This window comes from Pelodiscus sinensis, chromosome 2 (assembly GCF_052426305.1).
Source record: "Pelodiscus sinensis isolate ZL-2025 chromosome 2, ASM5242630v1, whole genome shotgun sequence".
NCBI classification, from domain to species: domain Eukaryota; kingdom Metazoa; phylum Chordata; order Testudines; family Trionychidae; genus Pelodiscus; species Pelodiscus sinensis.
Window position 1 is genome coordinate 111,564,059 of NC_143053.1, and position 19,409 is coordinate 111,583,467.

General features: G+C 44.9%; 1 protein-coding gene and 1 long non-coding RNA gene across 14 annotated transcripts in view; one reads left to right on the forward strand and one right to left on the reverse strand.

The window, feature by feature from the left end:
* Nucleotides 1–19,409, reverse strand: part of PHACTR1 (phosphatase and actin regulator 1) — a 457,014-nt gene that overhangs the window by 250,032 nt on the left and 187,573 nt on the right. The window contains exon 1 of one of the 13 annotated variants that reach the window (XM_089776381.1): nucleotides 14,442–14,694. The exons of the other annotated variants lie outside the window; for them this stretch is intronic. The gene's annotated coding sequence lies outside the window, so the exon portion shown is untranslated. Of the gene's footprint in view, nucleotides 1–14,441; nucleotides 14,695–19,409 lie in introns of those variants that run through there. 13 annotated transcript variants of the gene reach the window in all.
* Nucleotides 1–19,409, forward strand: part of LOC142827173 (uncharacterized) — a 30,635-nt gene that overhangs the window by 3,806 nt on the left and 7,420 nt on the right. Inside the window, exons 2-3 of the long non-coding RNA XR_012901645.2 lie at nucleotides 15,158–15,270; nucleotides 15,643–15,736. This is a non-coding gene — a long non-coding RNA (uncharacterized LOC142827173). The remainder of the gene's footprint in view (nucleotides 1–15,157; nucleotides 15,271–15,642; nucleotides 15,737–19,409) is intronic.

Genomic DNA, 19,409 nt, shown 5'->3' on the forward strand with positions numbered 1-19,409 from the left:
TTTGAAAAAATGATGCTCTATGTTTGGGCCACTTTTATGTTGATTGAGTGAATGTGATTGAGGCTACCCTTTGGATCAAGTCTGAGGGAAGTAAAGTGAAACCTTTGTTATCTGGCACTCAACCAGAAAACTTTGTTAACCGGCATTGCCCACAGCCACAATACTGTCACATTTTCAGGTGCACAGGCCTGGCTTGGTTTACCCTGATTAGCTTAACCATTTTTTATTTAAGAAGTACTAATCATCTTTAACTCTAAATAGAAATGTGAGACCAACTGCCTCACACTACAAAGCTACCAATATTAAAAATCTGAGTTTTATTATTATTGTCCATTGAGTTTTCCTAGGTTGATGGGACCCTCAGATAACTGGAATTTTTAGATAACCGGAACGTCCTAATCCTAGGGTTGCCAGGTGTACGGTTTTGAACTGGACAGTCAAGTATTTGAGGGTTCTGTCTGGAAAACAAATTGAAAAAATACTGGACATATAAAATGTCCGATATTTTCTAATTAGGTATATTTTATTATTATTATTAAGAGTATCAGTATGTAGTTGCTTACTGCTTGGCTGGTAAACATGCTCATGCTGCATGAGAGTGTCTACCAGCCAGGCAATATGCAACTACGCGAGGGACGGGGGCAGGGGCGGGACCGGATGGAATTCCCGGGGCCGGACTCGCTCATGCTTCGCCGGGACTGTGCACGGGACAGGCAGCACCCTGATTTGCATGCGCCTGAGTCAGTCCCGCTTCCCGCTGACTGATTCTCTCCCCCCCCCCCCCCAACCTCCTCCTGGCCAGCCCTGCTTCCCACCAGCCAGTTCTCCCCTCCTCCTCCTCCCTCCCAATCTCCCCCGGCCAACTCTGCTCCCCTCTCCCCACTCCCGGCCAGCCCTGCTTCCCGCCGGCTGGTCCCACCCTATATCCCCCTGCCAACCCCTCTGCCCTGACCCCCCCTTCCAGGCCAGACCCTCCCACGCATCTGAGATCAAGTGTGTTCGGTATTTTTTTTGAAGCCACCTGGTAACCCTACCTAATCCCTGAGCATGCCGGATAACACAGGTTTTATCAACAACTTTTAATCATGAGGAAAATGGTCTAGATACACCTACCTAAAAATTAAAAGATTCCTTAAACACATTTGTCCTCACAAGGATTTTTGATAAAGCAAATCCTACAAGAACATTTCAGGAAACAAAGGTTACACATATTTTTGAATGACTCGTTTTTTAAATCAAAAGGAAAAATCACTATGCAAGACTCAGCATATGTAGGTTTAAAATCCAAAATAGCTTTAAACTTCAAATGTTCTTTGCAGATTATTGTGCTCACAATGCAAAATACATTGAAATTCAAACCAAACATCCTGAAACAAACCCTACCAGAGGCATTAACTATGCTCTAGTGAGCATTCTGGCATGCTTTAATATTCCAGGTCAATGAAGCTTATTCTGAGCAAAACATCTGGAGCATTATAAATCTAGGATTTTTTTTTCTGTGCTGCAGTTTTCATTTCTTTAATATTCCCTTTAATTATAACACTGAGCAAATGACATTTTACAACACTATCTCCCGGAGTTGTTCCTTCACTAACTGTCCTATTTGCTTGCAGCTTCCTCTCTTTTCCTCTTTCCTCCCACATGAAAAAGCTTTCTAGGGCCTGACACTGAAATCCTAATTCAAGCAGCACTCCCACTGGTTTCAGGGGAGTTTTGTCGAAAGCAGATATTCTAGGACTGAGCTCTTAGTCAGTGAGTTCTGAAATTCATTCATCGTTTACCCGGCTTTCCATTTTCATCAATGTTGGTGTCATTCCAGGCGGTTTACATTTGATATTAAACATTTAATATACAAAAATAGAAGGTGGGATGCAGATCGGTGGTGTAAGCAGGTATAAAAGTGGCCACTCGTCTTTGTAAAGAGCATCATTCAAACTGGAGCAGGCATGAAAGTAGGACCATTTGTATAGAACATTTCCATTCCTGAAATTCATTTTATAAAATCCTCTCTGTGATAGCTGTGTGCTGCACAGCTATGGCTAAGAGGGGCATTCGACACACTGGCCTTGAGACTGCCAGGTCCTGAGCTCCTTTAATTCCCCTCTTGATCAGGTCTATTATTAGTTTCAAACTTACAGGATTTTTTTATTCTTAAGTCCTACAACCTCCATTCCTGCTCGTTGCTAGCTGCTCCTTCCTCCACACAATGCCCCAGCATTCATCATGTTGGCTGTGTCATATCACCTGGAAAATTCCATTGGAGTGTGAAGCTGACTTCTATGGGGATGGCAAATAAGTGTTCTTTAGCTGCTATAATGTGCAATTTTGCAACTGTTAAAATTATAAATATTAGACTAGAGAGAGAGATTGTTTGATTCAGACCACAAGAACAGGGAGGAGGGATGGTTTGTGTTTAAGGCACTGAACTGAGATTCAAAAGAGCAGAGCTCAGTGCCTGATTCTTCAACGGGCTTTCTCTGCCTACATTCCCAACTGTAACCTAAGGATAACAACACTTCCTTTCTCTGACCTGTCTATTTAGACAGTAAGAATTTCTTGGCAGGGATGTAAGAGTGTAACTGTTTAAATGGTAAACCAATAAGCCCAGGCGTCATACCATTCGCGATTATATGCAGGTTCCCACCCTGCTCCTGGGGAGCCAGCTGCTGCCCCATGCTGCTGCCACCTCTGTATCATAGCCAGCAGCATGGGGCAGCAACTGGTGAGTGCCAGAAGCGGGCATACTGGCTCTCTGGGAGCGGGGTGGTAGGCATACTGGGAGCTGGCTTAAAAGCACCTTCATATCCCTAGTACAATGGGGCACTGAAATCAACCGCGGCCTCTAGGCAATCCTGACATATGAATAGTAACAACAGAGAAGACCTCCTCTCTCCCCATATGCCATTTTCATGCTCAATAACCATCTAAGTTAGCATCAACATAGTGCATATGGGGGCATTTGGAGGTGTACTTAAAATTAAAGTTTCAGAGGTAGTCATGTTAAACTGTTTCAGCAAAAACAAGGAGTCCGGTGGCACCATAACGACTAAAAACTGTATTATGGTATAAACTTCCATGAATTGCAGCTCACTTCATCAGATGCATGAGTTACACTGAAAACTAAGTAAGGGGTGAATATCAAATAGGTCAGAAATTCATGAAATTCAGATAAGCAACCAAAAGTTTGGAGGTTTAATTTGAGCTTTATTCAAACCCTCTTCATAGACAAATCTGACTTGAAATCTTCAGAGAAAAGGCTCTCTTAGAAGATTCATAGTATTTCCAGGTTACGCCCACAGAACAGCAAACAAGCAACCTTTCTTGCAATAATTGAATTTTTTCCACTTTCGGCCCTGCCAAATCCTATGGGCAAAAATGTTTAGTTTGTGTGAGAGAGGGGTAGGGTCATCTAGATTTCAGAGTCTGAGGCTTAAGAATTACAATGACTCAACGCATACAAGGCCACTTTATTCTCCAAGAGAAACAAAAATAAAACCAGGCACATAACATACCTTCAAATGGGTTCCCTTATTACTGTGGTTCTCAACAAGGGGTACATTTACCCTTGAGCATACCCACAGATCTTCTGGGAGTAAAACAACTCATCTAGATATTTGTCTAGTTCAGTGGTCCCCAACCTTTTGGGGCTGTCGGGCGCCCAGTGGCGGGGCCACGCACAGTCTGTGCACCCTGGGGCGGGGCCGCACATGCACCGCGTGCCCGGGGCTGGCACCGGCATGTGCCGCGACCCCAGGACAGGGGCCACCCATGCACCACGCGCCTGGGGCTGGCACAGCCCATGTGCCTGGGGTGGGGCCGGCCCAAATTGTTCAACGGGCGCACATAAATGGCCCGGTGGGCGCCATGGCACCTACGGGCACCACGGCACCCACGGACACCACGTTGGGGACCACTGGCCTAGTTTGATATCAGGCTACATAAAAAGCAGTGGTGGAAAAAGTATCCAGAAAAGTTACTTGAGTAAAAGTACTGTGACTTTGAAAAAAATGTAATTATGTCAAAGTATCTTTCTGGAAAACTACTTGAGTAAAAGTACAAAAGTGTCACATCTTAATTGTACTCAAGTATCCAGATGTAAAAAGTAGCCATCCTATGGAAATCTACAGTTAACCACCTGAATTATCATAGGGCACCATTATTTGGGGTGGGGGCATCTGATCTACAGAAAAACCATTTGGGGCCAACACAAGAGAGGCGCAACCCCCCCCATCCAAAACCAAAAAACCCGCACTGATATGGCTCCGAACTGAGATACCTCACTTCCCTGGTGCCTCCAGCCCCTCAGCAGGAGAGGAAGGGGTTAGGAGGCAGGGAGGACCAACCTTCAGGGCTTCCCACAGATAGGGTTGCCAGATGTCTGGTATTCACCTGGACAGTCCGGTATTTTTAGCTCCTGTCCAGTAAAAAAATTCAGAGAATACTGGACACCTAAAATGTTCAGTATTTTCTGAATTCTTCCCTAACCAGGAGGCGAAAATGCCAGATACCTGGCAACCCTACAAACACTCAGCACCCGGCCTCCCCCTGGCTCCCAACACCCCCAGTCCTCTGACCCTAGCCCCCATGCTTACCTGGTTCCCCAAGGCTGCTGGCACAAAATGGCTGCTGGCCAAAAGACTTAGGGGAAGCAATGCTTTCCCCTGGGTCTTAGTCCTCAACCTCTCCCCTATTCCTATCCCTGCACTCACTGTTAAAGGGGACATGCTGTTTTAATGCTGTTTTATTTAAAAAAAAAATTTGGCTTAATAAGTCCTTGAAGTCCTTTTTTTTTTTGCTCAACAACTTTGGTCTCCCCCCTTTGACAGAATTTTTCCCTGTTTTTTGTTGGGGAGGGGGTGGTCGGTATTTTTGTTTCAACCATCTGGCACCCTACCCACAGACCAGATTAACTCTTTTGTGGTCCCAGGGTTAACAGATTTTGTAAGCCCCCCGGCTCTGGGGTGAGGCCAAAATGAGGGGTTCAGTGTGCAGTAGGGGGTTGCCAGGGAGTGGGATAGGGATGGGATGAGCAGATGCAGGAGCAGACCGGGGCTTGGAGAGCGGGGTGGGAGGAGGGTTGCAGGAGAGGGAGGGAGTGCAGGGGCTGGCCATGAAGGGAGTGGGGGGCTGCTTATCTAGCTATGCACTCCCTGCCACGCTCCAGTGCTCGCAGTAGCCAAAATCTGGCCAATGGGAACGATGGGGAAACCCGCCCACGAGCAGTTTCCAGCACTGCAGCACTGTGCTTCTCCTCAACATGCCAGATCTGGCCCATGAGGCTCAGGGCTCCCCACTCCTGCATAGATGCTGTTTTTGAATAAAAAGGTGTCAATTCATTGGCAAGGTCATTGTGCTCGTGGGTTGGTTATTTAAAAAAAAATCATCATTGCCTGACAATTGGATGCTTTGTGCATGCGGCTATGCTTTAGCAAATCAGAGAGTTGACTTGAGCAACTGTCAGTGGGGTTCTGAAAGTAGTGACTAACTAAGTGCTTCCAGAAATGATAGTGGAGTAAAAAGTACAATATCTTCTTTAAAAAAAAAAAAAAAAAAAGGAATTGAGTCAAAGTACCACAAAAATAAATTACTCGAGTAAAGAATAAATACAATAAAAATGTACTTGAGTAGTGTAACTACTTAGTTATTTTCCACCACTGATAAAAAGCACCAACTAACTCAGTACAAACTAAAATGTCATACCTACCATGACAAATCAGTGGTAGTAGTAGTTTAGTGTATATACTATACAGCACACTGAAATTAAGTACAGTGTTTATATTCCAAATAATGTATAACTAGCGGGAGTTACCCAGCGTTGCTCGGGAAAGTGGAGGAACAAAATTTAGAAAAACTGTAGTCCATTATTGTTTTTTGAATGGTAGAAAAGTTGCACTGAGTTCTGTAGGGATTAAAATATATAAAATATATATATATATAAACCAATTTTATATGTTATCAAAAACTTTATTGTAAACTATATTTTTTGTTTCATTATTCTTAACAAATATGTACAAATGTTTTCCACTTCCGACTCTTGAACACGCAACATAGAGATGTCCACGTGAAAAGCAAGATGTCTCCAAATCAATTCCAACTACTTTAAGTGACTGTCCTTGTGCTTTGTCAGTATATATTGTTGAAATATAAGTTGACAGGTGATATAACTGAGGTGAGGAGCCTGAGGGGAAGGAGGGGGAAGGGAGCCGCGCACCTGCCGCCGGCACCCAAGCCCGCCCTCCACTTCCTTGTTCCTCCGCCGGCCTTAGTGAGTGACTGGCCCTTCCGCTTCCCCTGGGAAGCCGCTTTTCCCTGCACTGCCAAGCTCCGTGCAGCCCCGGGAAGAGGCATTGGTCTCTCATCTCTTCCCTCCCAGTCCCTTAAAACCTTCTCCTGGATGACAGGTTAGATAGACATCTGTCAGGGATGGAGTAGACGGAGCTTGGTCCTGCCTTGAGGGCGGGGGGCTGGACTCAATGACCTTTGAGGTCCCTTCCAGTCCTATTATTCTATGATTCTATGAAAGATTATCCTATGCAAAGTTTGGTTGTGGTAGCTCTCATAGTGTCCAAGTTATTAGTGCACAAACATTCTCCTTTATATATTAGATTATATGGTAAAAACGTGAAAGCCAGTAATTTTTCAGTAATAGTGTGCTGTGACACTTTTGTATTTTTAGGTCTGATTTTGTAAGCAAGTCATTTTTAAGAGAGATGAAACTTGGGGATACGCAAGACAATTCAGACTCTTGAAAGGTGGTCTGGAAAGGGTGATAGCCACTGCCTTATTGCAACTCCTCCAGGCTTTCCTACACCAGATCCTACCCTGGGTTGATCTCCCTCTGATAACACCCTTACTTTACAAGCTAGGTAAAGTTCCAAGCCCTGCAGAGGTTAAGTACAATGCTGAGAATGGCCCCCTAGGCTTAGCTCCAGTTTTCAATGGGTCCCGCAGGCCCTTATTCTAGTTCTGAAGGTATAGTGTCCTTTCACATGCTGGCTCTTTGTCTTCGCCTCATCCTAATAATGCTAAGAATTGCATGTGAAACAGCATGCAGATTACGGTGCATGGAATTAAACACTTGTAACATGATCAGCTGGATGAAAATACATACAAGCATCACTACAGGTTGAACCTCTCTAATCTGGCATCCTCGGGACCTGACTGTGCCAAACCATGGAAGGTCAATATTGTCTAGCAGCATTACCAATACTTTCACTGCTTACTAGGCTCTTAGCAGACATTTAGGGGTAAATTAGAGGTAAATAACAGCACAGAACACTGAGAACCAGGACTGGTGTCTGTAAACAAACTTTATGGGACTGCAGGAAACTTGGCTACATGCATAAGTGGACATCCAGCTAACTAAAATCACGCTGGACCATGGATGTTGCCGGACCAGAGAAGTTGAACTTGTACGCTATTTAGTCTGCATTGCTCAAAGTGAGAGAAGGGTGGGTGAAGCTAGTTGCCCAACTGCAATTTTCAAAGAAAACATCACACAACCTATTCAGTGAAATTTATGAGACCCCAAATTAGGGAAATTTAGATTTAATCGAAGTATAAATTACATTAGGAATGCCTCTAATCACTCATTTTAGCTGTTCAAATTATTCTAAGGCTGGAAGGTCAGGGACCAATATATCATACAACAAACTATGTTGGGATTAATACAATAGACATTGATCTATAATCCAATCATATAAAACAGAGACAATGGAATTTCATTTTTAGATCTTCAAAAGGAACAAATTATTAACAATTACAAAATGCCATCTGAGATTACTGAGTAAAAATTTGAGGATACACAGGATCTATAGGTTACTTGTAATTATGTACTGTAACAGGACATTATATAAACAGAACATTAATGGTAGATAAGCACATCCCGGGTGGTCTTTGTAGGAGAAGGTAAGGCTCCCAAATGCAGTGAAAATATTACATTTCTGTTGTGTGGGGGAGCTAGTCAGGAAGCCTTTTGCGTGTTGTCTAGCCCTTACATAAGTCTCTCCACTGAACCATGGAGGAGGTAAGGGTGCATTGGGATACGGGCCATGTGTCCAAGCACAGTCCATGGCCAAAGCCTGCAGAGTAGGGGAGCAGTAGGACAGAGCAGGAAAAAATTCCTAAGGAAGTTAGAGACCTAAGGTGAAATCTTGGCCTCAATGTCAATGGTAAAACTCCCATTGACTCTAGTGGGACTGGGATTCCATGCCTAACTGTCAAGCTCTGTCTACACTTCACTGTTCTTCTGGAAAAAGCTATGCAAATTTTTCAGAAGAGGCTTTTCCGACATACAACCCATCTACGCTGGCCCAAATGTCAGAAACCCCCCCTTTTTTGGAACATCCCTTCTTCCTCATGAAATGAGGTTTAAAGGGATGCCGAAAAAGCGCATTTGCTCTTCCAAAAAAAAAAAAAATCAGATTTTGTGTTCCCTGGATGCAGCAGAGTTTTTCAGGGATGTATCCCTGAAAAACTCTGTGGTGCAGACATAGCCTCAATGAAAGCTAAGGGAAGCTGGGGGCTGCAGTCATTAGGCAGAACCACCAGCAGGGGAAGATGAACGACACTCTCACCAGCAGCAGAATGGCCATCCTTTTCCTCAGGGCCTTCTTTCATCTACAATATATATTTGAGAGAGTTTGTTGGCCTGTGAGCATGTCTATCTACGTGTCTGTCCATTTGTTCAAGAGCTCCTCCTAAGCAGTAAGAGCTAGGAGCGCCAGATTTGGCATGCAGCTGCCTCTGATCATAACATAACTTAAAGCAAAGTAAGTGTTTGGTAGTGCCAAGACAATGGCATGTGCCTGAAATAGGATTGCTTCTCATTAAACTGTACAGAAAAGAATCACCAAGCAGTCTGGGGACACACTCACTCCCATCTGGGTCTGCCCCAAGCCTTGAGCCTCCCACCCCCCATGCGCCCTTTAGGGAGGGCAGTGGGTGGTCTCCAATTCTTACAGGAACATTGCTAACTATTCCCCTTCATCAGGGAGCAAGGGGAAGTGCACAGTTTGCTTATTCCTCACTCAGGCTGGGGAATGTAGGTAGCAGACAAACTCAGACCTGCACCGGACTGTGGGGCATGCACCCCGCCCCCAGCTGTGCCTGCTGGAGCTGCAGCAGCCCTGGAAAAGCGTTTCTCATCTGTACCCAAGCTGCTGTGGGGAGACAGGGCTGGAGTAGTCCTCTCTCCCTGGGGGAGCCTGCATACTGAACCCCTCATCCCAGTCCCGTCCCAGAGCATGTACAGTTTTATTTTAATTTCAAAAAATCAAGCACTGAGTTAAGGACCTCAACAATGCCAGGTAAATCTTCTGGTTGATTTATAAATGAGAGGATTCCAGATTGAAGCAGAGCACTCAGAACAGAGGGTCCCGGCTGCCACAGACCTTGCATCTAAGAGGGGGCATGCCCGTCCCCTATGTAAACCTCACAACTACCACTTAACGTCTCCGTTTTTATTTTTCCACCCTGGTCACCCATGCTTTGCCAGATCCCCTGCAGTTAGATCCCCTGTCCAGCCCAATGACAGTTATGGCCCTACATGCTGGGGGATGAAGGCCCTGTCCCCTCAGCCTCATCCCTTCTGAATTAATTCTCCTAGGTGCTCAGTGCACTTAACTCAGGCTGTGTGCTCACTTTGCAGATATGGCCAGGCCCCCAACGCTGTGGGGGATGGAGGCAACTGTCCTGGGCCTAGCGATACGTAACGGCCCGGAGCTCCAAGCCACTGCTCACTGCAGCAGTGATCCAAGCCCTGGGCCTTTTAAATCACTGACGCAGTGCAGCATGGTGCACTCTGGGCAGCCCTGGGGGCAGCATGGGGGAGGCATGGCAGTCTCCGTGTGGTGCTGAGGGCTGCCTAGCCCCAGCCCTGCTCTTTTGTCTTAGACCCTGCCCTTTCTGGGGGCACAAAGCAGCCCCTATCATTCCCATCTCGCCCAGGGGCCCAGCAAGGCTGCCAGTCCTGCTGGATGTGGCCTACTATTTGTTTTCATTTTGACATACCAGTTAACCACACAGGATTTTAATAAGTGAAGATCATCCACAAGCGGCTGAAAGAGCTCTCACTGAGCCTATGTACTGTAATACTCATTCTTTCACCCTCTCCCAATGATACATTGTATCGAAATCTGAAAATAATTTCATTCTTGACAAATGAAAACAAGATGTGATTCAAAATGTCATTTATGGCTGTGTAGGCAGGATTCCCATTGTCATTTGTTTCAGAGCTATTTGACAAGCAGATTTTTTTTTTTCCCCCAAAGGTCTCCAGTTTTAACAATGAAAATAAAATGTCTCTCAAGAACATCAGTATTGTTTTACAGGTAAATGATGGTTGTTGCTTTAGATGAAAAGGCAGAAGATTAAATTCATGGCTAGTGTAAGCAAGCGCAACTCCACCATCTATCTGTCTCCTTGTAATATGGCCCTCGTATGTTCTGATCACCACTGAAATCAGTGCAGGTGCCTCCATATGCAAAGTAATGAATTTTGTCCACAGATTTATCTCACATATACATGGTGGATTCCTCTGTCCTTATAAATACCCTCCTCGTGTGTATAGTCTTGTGGGCTTCAATGGGATTGCTCATGCGAGGAAGCTAGTACACAGTGAAGAGTAAGGGCAGCAGAATGTGCCAATAGAAAGGAAAGATTTTCATGTACTAAGGATATTCATTTTCAGATATATTTTGCTATCTTTAGTCATGGTTAAAGCTACGATTTAGTCTGGGGTATTTTTAGTAAAAGTCATGGACATGTCACCAGCAACAAACAAAAAATTAATGACCCGTGACCTGTCAATAACCTTTATAATAAACATCCAACTAAATCTTAGCTGGGGGCCCCCAGGGTGCTACCACTCTGGGGGCACATTTACACTGGGAAATTATTTCAAAATAACTAAATTTGAAATAACTCCCAACAAAACTATTTCGAAATAAGCTTATTCCCCAAGGAAAGCAGGCGTGCAGATTTCGAAATAACCAGCCCCTTAGCTCAAAATAACGAGTAGGGTAGTGTGGATGCTCCGCTTATTATTTCAAATTCCCTAGTGTAGACCAGGGCTGGGAGACCTCTGGGGGTCACTGCTGAGGGAGGGCCTCCATGGCTAGCCCCACTGGCTGTGGTTCAGGGGATCCAAGGGGACTCAGGTGGTCCTGGAACGCTATGGCTGCCCCTGAGCTACCCTCTGGCTGCTGCTCAAGTTGTGCCCACCCACTCCAGCAATGAATGGTGGGGCTGTCCCCAGAGCCAGCTGCTTAAGCGGTCTTGAGATCAGTTACCATTGGCCCTTACAGAAGTCACAGAGTTTGAGGAAAGTCACAGGATCCTTGACTTCCACAACCTCCATCACAGGTGTACAGCCTTAGTCGTAAACGCCCTGTGAAATCAACCCCACAGAATGAGGCCCAGTTCATGTGGGTTAAGATGGCAGGATCTGGTTTCTTAAGCACACATACCTACTAAGGAGAGATTGCAATACGTCAGTGATGCTATGATAATCTTTTAAAATACTCAAAATTGGAGCAGGTATAGTATTTGTAACTACAGACTGAACTGCACACCTGCATATGTAGACACTGGAGTACATAGGAGAAGGTGTATTTTGCCTTAAGCACCCCATTTGACATACAGTAAGGGACAGTCCCTGCACCAAAGACCCTTACAATCTGAATAGATAAAAAGGAAAGTAAAGCATTATCATCCCCGTTTTACAAATAGGGAAAGAGAACCTACTGCAGAAGGTTATACAATGAAAGTTACAGCTATTCGGGCATTTCTGCAGAATGGACAACGAGCAAAAAGTTAAGACCCTGGTATTCGGCATAATGGATGGTCGGAATAGGAGAGGCAGACCCAATAGAGAATGGGAAGAGGATATAGTAGATTGGTGTGGAGCTAGTCTACAGAAACTAAGCCACTCCGCACTGGACAGGGAAAGATGGAAGGAAATAACAAGGGAGGCATCGGACACCAACGGGCGCTGAGCCCATGGTAGTTGATGATGATGATGATGATGAATTGAGGTATGGAAAGATTAGATGACCTGCACACACACAAAAAAAGTCACACAGGAAGCCTGTAGCAGGACTTGGAACTGAACTCAGATCTCCTGAAATCCTTGTCCAGTGCCTTTAACCACAACCCAATCCTTCCTTCTGAAGCGGTTTTATAATTATTACATTGCATGAGTAACATGGTGGCACCGAGCCACAACCTGAACTAAGAGGCAGGGAATAAGTGCACCAGTCCATGCCTAAATGAGACTGGGATGGGGCACTCCTCTTGCACATGGAGTGCATGTGGTAGTGCTGCAGCGCTGAAAGGGCGCATCTTGTTTCTTTCTGTGTGTCCAGCTAGATCAGCTGAAAATAGGGTTGCTAGATGGTTTCAGAAAAAATACCAAACAACAACAAAAAACACGCCAGGAAAAAGTTTGTTGAGGAAAAAAAAAAGGCCCCTGAGAGTTGTTAAGCAAAACCCCCCCAAAAAATAAAACAAAAAAACCCACACCGTGGCCCTTTTAAAAACTGCGTGGGGAGGCTTTTTGGCCCTAACAGGCTGCAGGTGGGAGACCGCCATCTTGACATCCTGCGCCGGGCCGGACAGCTCCCCTGTGGAACCCAGTAAGCACTAGGGTTGCCAGGCTGCCTCCGTATTGAGCCGGACAGCCCGGGATTTTCATCTCCTGGCTGGGAGGGGGGGGGGGCGGGAGGGAGGGAACAACAACAACAAAAACAGAAAGTACTGGACATTTTAGGTGGTGTTCAGTATTTTCTGAATTTTTTTTACCAGACAGGAAGCGAAAATACTGGACTGTCCGGTTCAATACCGGACACCTGGCAACCCTAACTGGAAAAGTACCATTACTGCCTACTCAGAGTCCACTCTCCTGTTATGGGAAGCAGTGGATGGTTTTCCACACATGACCAAGGTCTGGGTAGCCCTAAAGAGACCACATATAGTAGAGTAGAGGAAACCCTTCTATCCCAGTTCCCGATGCAGCTGTGTTAGGGAGAGGGATAATCTTTCAACCATTTAAAAATAAGGACATAGCTTGCCCCAGCTGCATGCAAAGTATGCAAACAGTACAGAGACAACATGACAAAGGTGGTTTCCTATATTTTGTATATATTTTATAAATCTGACCTATACCTTGTAAAACAATTCATAGTACATATGAAAGATCTTTAGAAGAAGATGATTCCTGTGATATATGCATTCCTGAGCTCTTGCACAGAACTAAGTTTTTCACAGCTTTGTAGGAATGTCAGTGTATTACATCTGTAAATGAATATAGTGATTGCCTAGCATTTTCTCTAAGAAAGCAGAGTTATGGAGGTCTGAAATATCTTAGTACCTCTTTCTTCTGCCAGGAATGAGTACTAGACTGACTCTATTATTCAGGGTAACTCAATGTTAGCAATCCAGATATGAAAGCACACCAAAAAAAAAAAAAAAAAAAAAAGAGAGAAATGTTATTTGGAAACAAAACAAAAAAAATCAATAATTTTTCCATTTGTGTTAACAACAAACAGTTGCAGCTTTCAAGTAGGTGCAATTACCAACTGCTGTAAACATAGCCATGCATGGCAAGGACTTTCCACTATATTTAATATGGAAATAGTATCATCTGATGAAAGACTTTAAACATCCAAACAAGCACTGCCTCCTGCAACAGTCAAGCTGAAACAAAGGCAGCGTATGCAGAGCAATTCTGTGTCATTCTCATGATCACTTCTACAGCTCACTGTTACTAAGCCGCTGGCTAACTCTAAGTCCCTTGGGATAGGTATATGCACTATATGGCACATTTTCAGAAGGGCAGCTTCCCCTGGGTTGCAAGTTGTGCTAATACAAGGGAAACGACATCAGCAGACTGAAAATTTAATCCCTCCCCCCATCTAGAATATAAATGATGCCTCTAAGTGAGCAGATCTTAAAAAAACCAAAAAATAAAACAACACACACACACACACACACGTTTCCTTGCTCTTTAAAACAAACAAACAAAACAAACAAAAACAAAGCAAAACCCCAAAGCAAAGCAAAACAAAACAAAATTTAAAGCAGGTGCCCTCCTATTTTTAAATGTATTTTGGGGTGGCCATAAATAGCATGGTGCTCCTAGTTACGGCTGATTGTAGATTTTGATTTCAAATGTTTAATTTAGGAGTTCTGTGAACACCTCATTAGTGATCTATTTTGGGGTATTTTTTGGGAAGGGAGGAAGTGTTCCTATTTACTATGACTTTTCTGGGTAGGGAAGGCCAAAATCTGCTTTCACCACTTTAGGTGTAAATTCACAGGACATCCTTGTTGAAATCAATGGAATTATTTACCATGAGAGCAAATTTTGGCTCTATCCTAATTTTTTCAAATACAAACCTGTTCTTTTCTTCCAATATAGATCCCTGATGTGGCCCACTTACCAGAATATCTGAACACATCACGTAAAAGCCTCCGTTTTTAACGCTTTTATCCAGGGCAGTCCCTTCGGGGGTGTTTATCGCAGCATCTGCAGGCCTGTAGTCTTACAGTGCCCAGTGGCCACGGTTCACTGTTCCTGGCTGATGAGAGCTCCAGGAGGCCGCATGGGCTAGGCCCCCAACTTCCCATAGCTCTCATTGGCCGGTAATAACAAACCACAGCCATGGGGAACTATGAGTGGCTGTGCCTGCCGTTGCTCTGGTCAACAGGAGGTTCCTCACCCTGTCTTAATGGCATTAACAAACCTCTCCACAACAAAAGACAATGTGGGTGAACAGAGGAAAGAAGCTGGCTAAGCACTGATGAAGTTTTGTTTTTAATAATAAATGTAGTGCCTATGATTTGCTGTAGCCACTTAATTGTGGTAAAGTTTATATCTACAAAGTACAGTATATTTGTGTACAAAGTGATAATATTAAACTGGTGATGACTGATTAAGAGCCATAAGTCTGACAAATTTTGGTTCTTCAAGCTTTTTTGGTTAATTATGATCTCACTGGTACACTGCAGTATAGATATAATTACACATTGCTAGAATTTACATTCATATTCAAGAAATGGGCTCAGACTGTTAGAGTCACATTTAAGCCAACACCAATACTTCCTTTGGTTTCAAAGGGCTTTGGAGTTAATCCTTTGTTTCCTCTTCTCTTGACAGCCAGGGGCTGCACTGCAAGATTCAGAGGCTTTTGTTACCAGAACTCCTTCACTGCAATGAAGACAACTGTTATCAGAAACTGTATTGCGTTTGATAAACATGCAGGATTGCAAGTAAGTAAAGCCATGCATATCTGCAGGTATCTACATCCATGGATGTGGATATCCATGGATAGGGGAGTGGACACCCACGCGGGGCTCTCCCTCCACCGTCTGCTTGGCGGCTGGTGGAGTGGGTTGCCAGAGCAGTCCTCTGCACTGCTGACAGGGAAAAGATGCAACAAGCTCCATCCTAAATCTCCCTGCCCAGTCCCCCTCCAACCCTGCCTGGGAAGCACTGACCTGTGGAGCCCTAGCCTCGGGCCCCTGCTGCCACTTACTCCCAATCCTGCTTTTGTGCTGCCTGCCTTTTCACTGATCAACCCTGCCCACTCCTCACTCGTCTGTGCTTCCTTCCCCCACTTCTCTGGATGGTTTGCTGTGTAGATGCAAATAAAATCTGGATCACGCCTTGCAGATCAGAGGATGCGTCGAACCTGGTGGATGCAGATCCACACTTTATCTGTGCAGGACTCTACAAGTAAGTTTGCATTTGGGGATGAGTTCTTCTTCTTGAGGTGGTCAGGGTCTACGTGTGCCACAGAGATGCCACCTTCTACCTTCAGATGCTGGGAACATATAATTTATGCTCCCTTCTATGGGTAGTTGCAAACTCAGAGAAGTCATTTCTCATTCTCATAGAAAAGGCAAGCGTAACTGAGCAGATCTGAAGCCGGGATCTCTGGAACTTAGTGTAGGTGCCTCTATAGCTTGAGCTACAAAGCCAGCTGGCTCTCGGCTTAGGCTGCAGAGCTCACTCGTTCTTATCTCTTGCTGTAAGTGGTCTAAGTGCTACTATGTGGGACAGTGAACCACACTAGGTGTGTGTGTTACACAAGCATCTTAAAACAATCTATAGAAGGGCTTGGAGTATATTAGGAAAGGGTGGGTGAAAGCAGAAGGATTGATCCTTTCTGCCCCATAGCCTCCAACTGGACTTCCTAAGGGCATGCTATTATAACCTTCTGGTGGAGAGAGCTCCCTAAGTCTTCTAATTCCTGGCTTGGGTGAACAAGAAGAAAACAAGCACAGGTGGAAGCTTACAGCACCCCGGCCCAAAAGTGGGAAAAACCCCCACTCTCACTAGACCCTTGCTATCCATAAATGCCAAGCTCAGTGCAGAACTAAATCTTCTATTCTCCAGAGCTACTTCTATTACTCCTCAACATTAACTGTAACTGTAATTAGGTGTCTTCTCCAGTGAGTTGGCAATTATCACACACACATGCTGTGAGCGCAGCAAGGGCACAATTCCTGCGTTCTTAAATAAACAGGGACACCCACACAACATAAGAAAGATGGTGAGAAGCACAGATACATGCCTTTTGTTTACTGAGACACTCCTAGGTTATAAATAAGTTTTAAAAAAAAGGAAAGCATGTCACACGCTGGCTTAGAATGGGAACATAACATTTTGTTGCATTCACTTTTAGCTTGAATTGAACAAGGTTTCTTAATCCACTATCACATTTAAGTTCTGAGATTTTGACATGCTCAAAGTTACCCTTGAACAGAACATGTAAGTCTTCAATAAGAATTTTGCGTTCCTAATGGAATGCCACCAGGTCGTGATTACTTCAGCAGATGCCTCATCCCCCCTACCGTCAGCTGATATCAACTGCAGCACTGGGGAAGCTAGTGGTGGCTGCCTGGCTGCTCTCAGGGAGAGGATGGGACTCAAACCCACAATCCCAGGCACTGGAGGATGAGGGGTCAAAGAGAGACTGATTGGCTAGTGATCACTCAAAATCACTAGCCATTTTCAGGCCTAAAACAGAACAAATTATTTCATCCTAGGGTTTTTTTTAAATCTTAAATTGAAATGGTCTTATCAAAATGATGTATTTATTTCAATGGAACATGATTCTGAACACAGGGAGCAATGTGAGAAGCAAAGAGAAGATGTGCAATGCAATGATTCTATTAACACATATATTTTCCTTTTGGAAAAGCAGTCTTTAAGCAGGAAAGATTCAATACAGAACTGGCCATAACCAATCTAAAGTGAGGGAGAAGTCTCTCAGACTTAAAGACAGCAATTGGATTTACTGGAAGTACAAAGGCCATCTAAATGATATTTCTGTCCACACAAAGACCTTTATCCTAATGTCACTCCCAACTCTCCTACACCTAGGCAATTGAGCTCAATACAATGCAGTCTTTTATTACTCAACCCGTTCAGAATGTTTTTCTTATTTGGAAAGTAGCTAAGTATGACCTACAGATCACATAATTTCCCAAATACAAATTAAAGCATTTAACTTCCAACAACAACAAAGGATTTTGACTTGAAAAGTAAAACTAAAGAATTTTGTTTGCTTCTATTATCTTAAGACAAACCTGATGTTTATTTCATATTTATCAAGCTTCTGTCTAATGGACACTAAACATCCCAATATCCACATACAAGCAAGGGTGAGAATTTGAAATCTGGTGTATAAATCCAGTCATATAGAAGAGTCCTTCTGAATAGATACAGTGCTTTTTCACCTCAAGAGCAGCAGTTCAAGTACAATCAAGAATAGTAGTGATCCAAAATTGTTACTTTTGGACAGCTGTTGTGTCTCCTGTATGAAATGAGTTCCACTCCAGTAGACAGCTGTTAGCATCCCTGGTTTGTCTAGTTAGCCATGTAGGCTGAGAGCTGGCAGCCATGTATTGGAACCTGGGGGGTGCTAGAGCAATCCTCTCCAGTGGGCCGCGGGGCGACAGGCAAGGGCTGCTCCCAGGTACCTAGAGAGCGCTCTCTCCTCTCATCTGAAGAAGTGGGTTGTGCCCATGAAAACTCATGATACCATCTACATTTTTTGTTAGTCTTTAAAGTGCTACTAGACTATTTGTTGTTTTTTAAAGTTTTTGAAAACTTGAAAGTAGGAATAAGGGATCTTCTGGAAAAGGGCTTATTTTCCGGAGAATCGCATCTACACTGGCGCTTTTCTCCAGCAAAAACCCAGAGCCGGAAAAAAGCAGCAGCCATGTAAATGCAAATGCCGCGGGGGGTATTTAAATCCCCCGTGGATTTGCAATTCCGAAGTGTCTCATTAGCATCCTTTTTCCGGAAAGGGATGCCAATGTAGACACAGCCCGGGTGTTTATCAACTGTCAAAAGGTCAGTAAGAATCCACTATTTTCACCTTAATGACTTAAAAACAGATTAGTAAGGAAGGAGTGAATAAAATACATGCAGCCAGGACTTGTGGGGGTGTATCAGCAAGATTCAGTCTGTAAAACTGGAGGAAATCTCATTACCATGACATACCTGCCATTTATAAGAAGCAAGATTTAATGTTAAACATTGCAGCCTGATTAACCTGCAGATATTTTTGATTACCAGGAACTGTTCCACAAATCAGTAAAGTTGTAATTCTTTGCACTTCATTAATGCAAAAGGGGGACAAATTAATCCCTGGTGTAATTCTCTTGACCCCAATAATAGATCCACACCAGAAATTAATTTGCCCTGAGACCTACAACAGGTATAGGATATCTATGCGACTCCCACTTTCTCAGTAGGAAATCATGGACTTACAACTGTAATGCAAGGCACCTTAGAACAGTGGTCCCCAACCATTTGGGGTTGCCGGGCGCCAGGGGGCATGGCCGTTCGCCCGCCGGGCGCCCGGGGGGGGCGGGGCCCCCTCATAGCCGCATTCCGGGGCCGGCGCTCTCCCCTCAAGCGCCGCGCGCCCGGGGCCGGCGCTCTCCCCCCCCTCCCCCAAGCGCCGTGCGCCCAGGGCTGGCGCTCTCTCCCCCAAGCGCCGCGCGCCCAGGGCTGGCGCTCTCTCCCCCAAGCGCCGCGCGCCCGGGGCCAGTGCTAGCGCTTTCTCCCCCCCCCATGCGCCGCGGGGGGTGAATCCGTGGCGCCCCCGGGGCCGGCGCTCACAGTGTGCCACGCGCCCGGGCTCCAGCACCGCGCATGCACCACGTGCCTGGGGCCAGGCCAGCTCTGAGCACTTGGCGGGCGCCGAGAAATGCCCCCGCGGGCCCCATGGCACCTGCGGGCACCGTGTTGGGGACAACGGCCTTAGAAAGTTAGTGGATACAAATCATTCTGTTGAAAAACAAAAGTTGTGAGCTTAAGTACATTCTGGAATTGCATTAAACACAGACACTCAAATTTGAACTCCTGTCATTATGGGCAAGAAAGGGGAAAC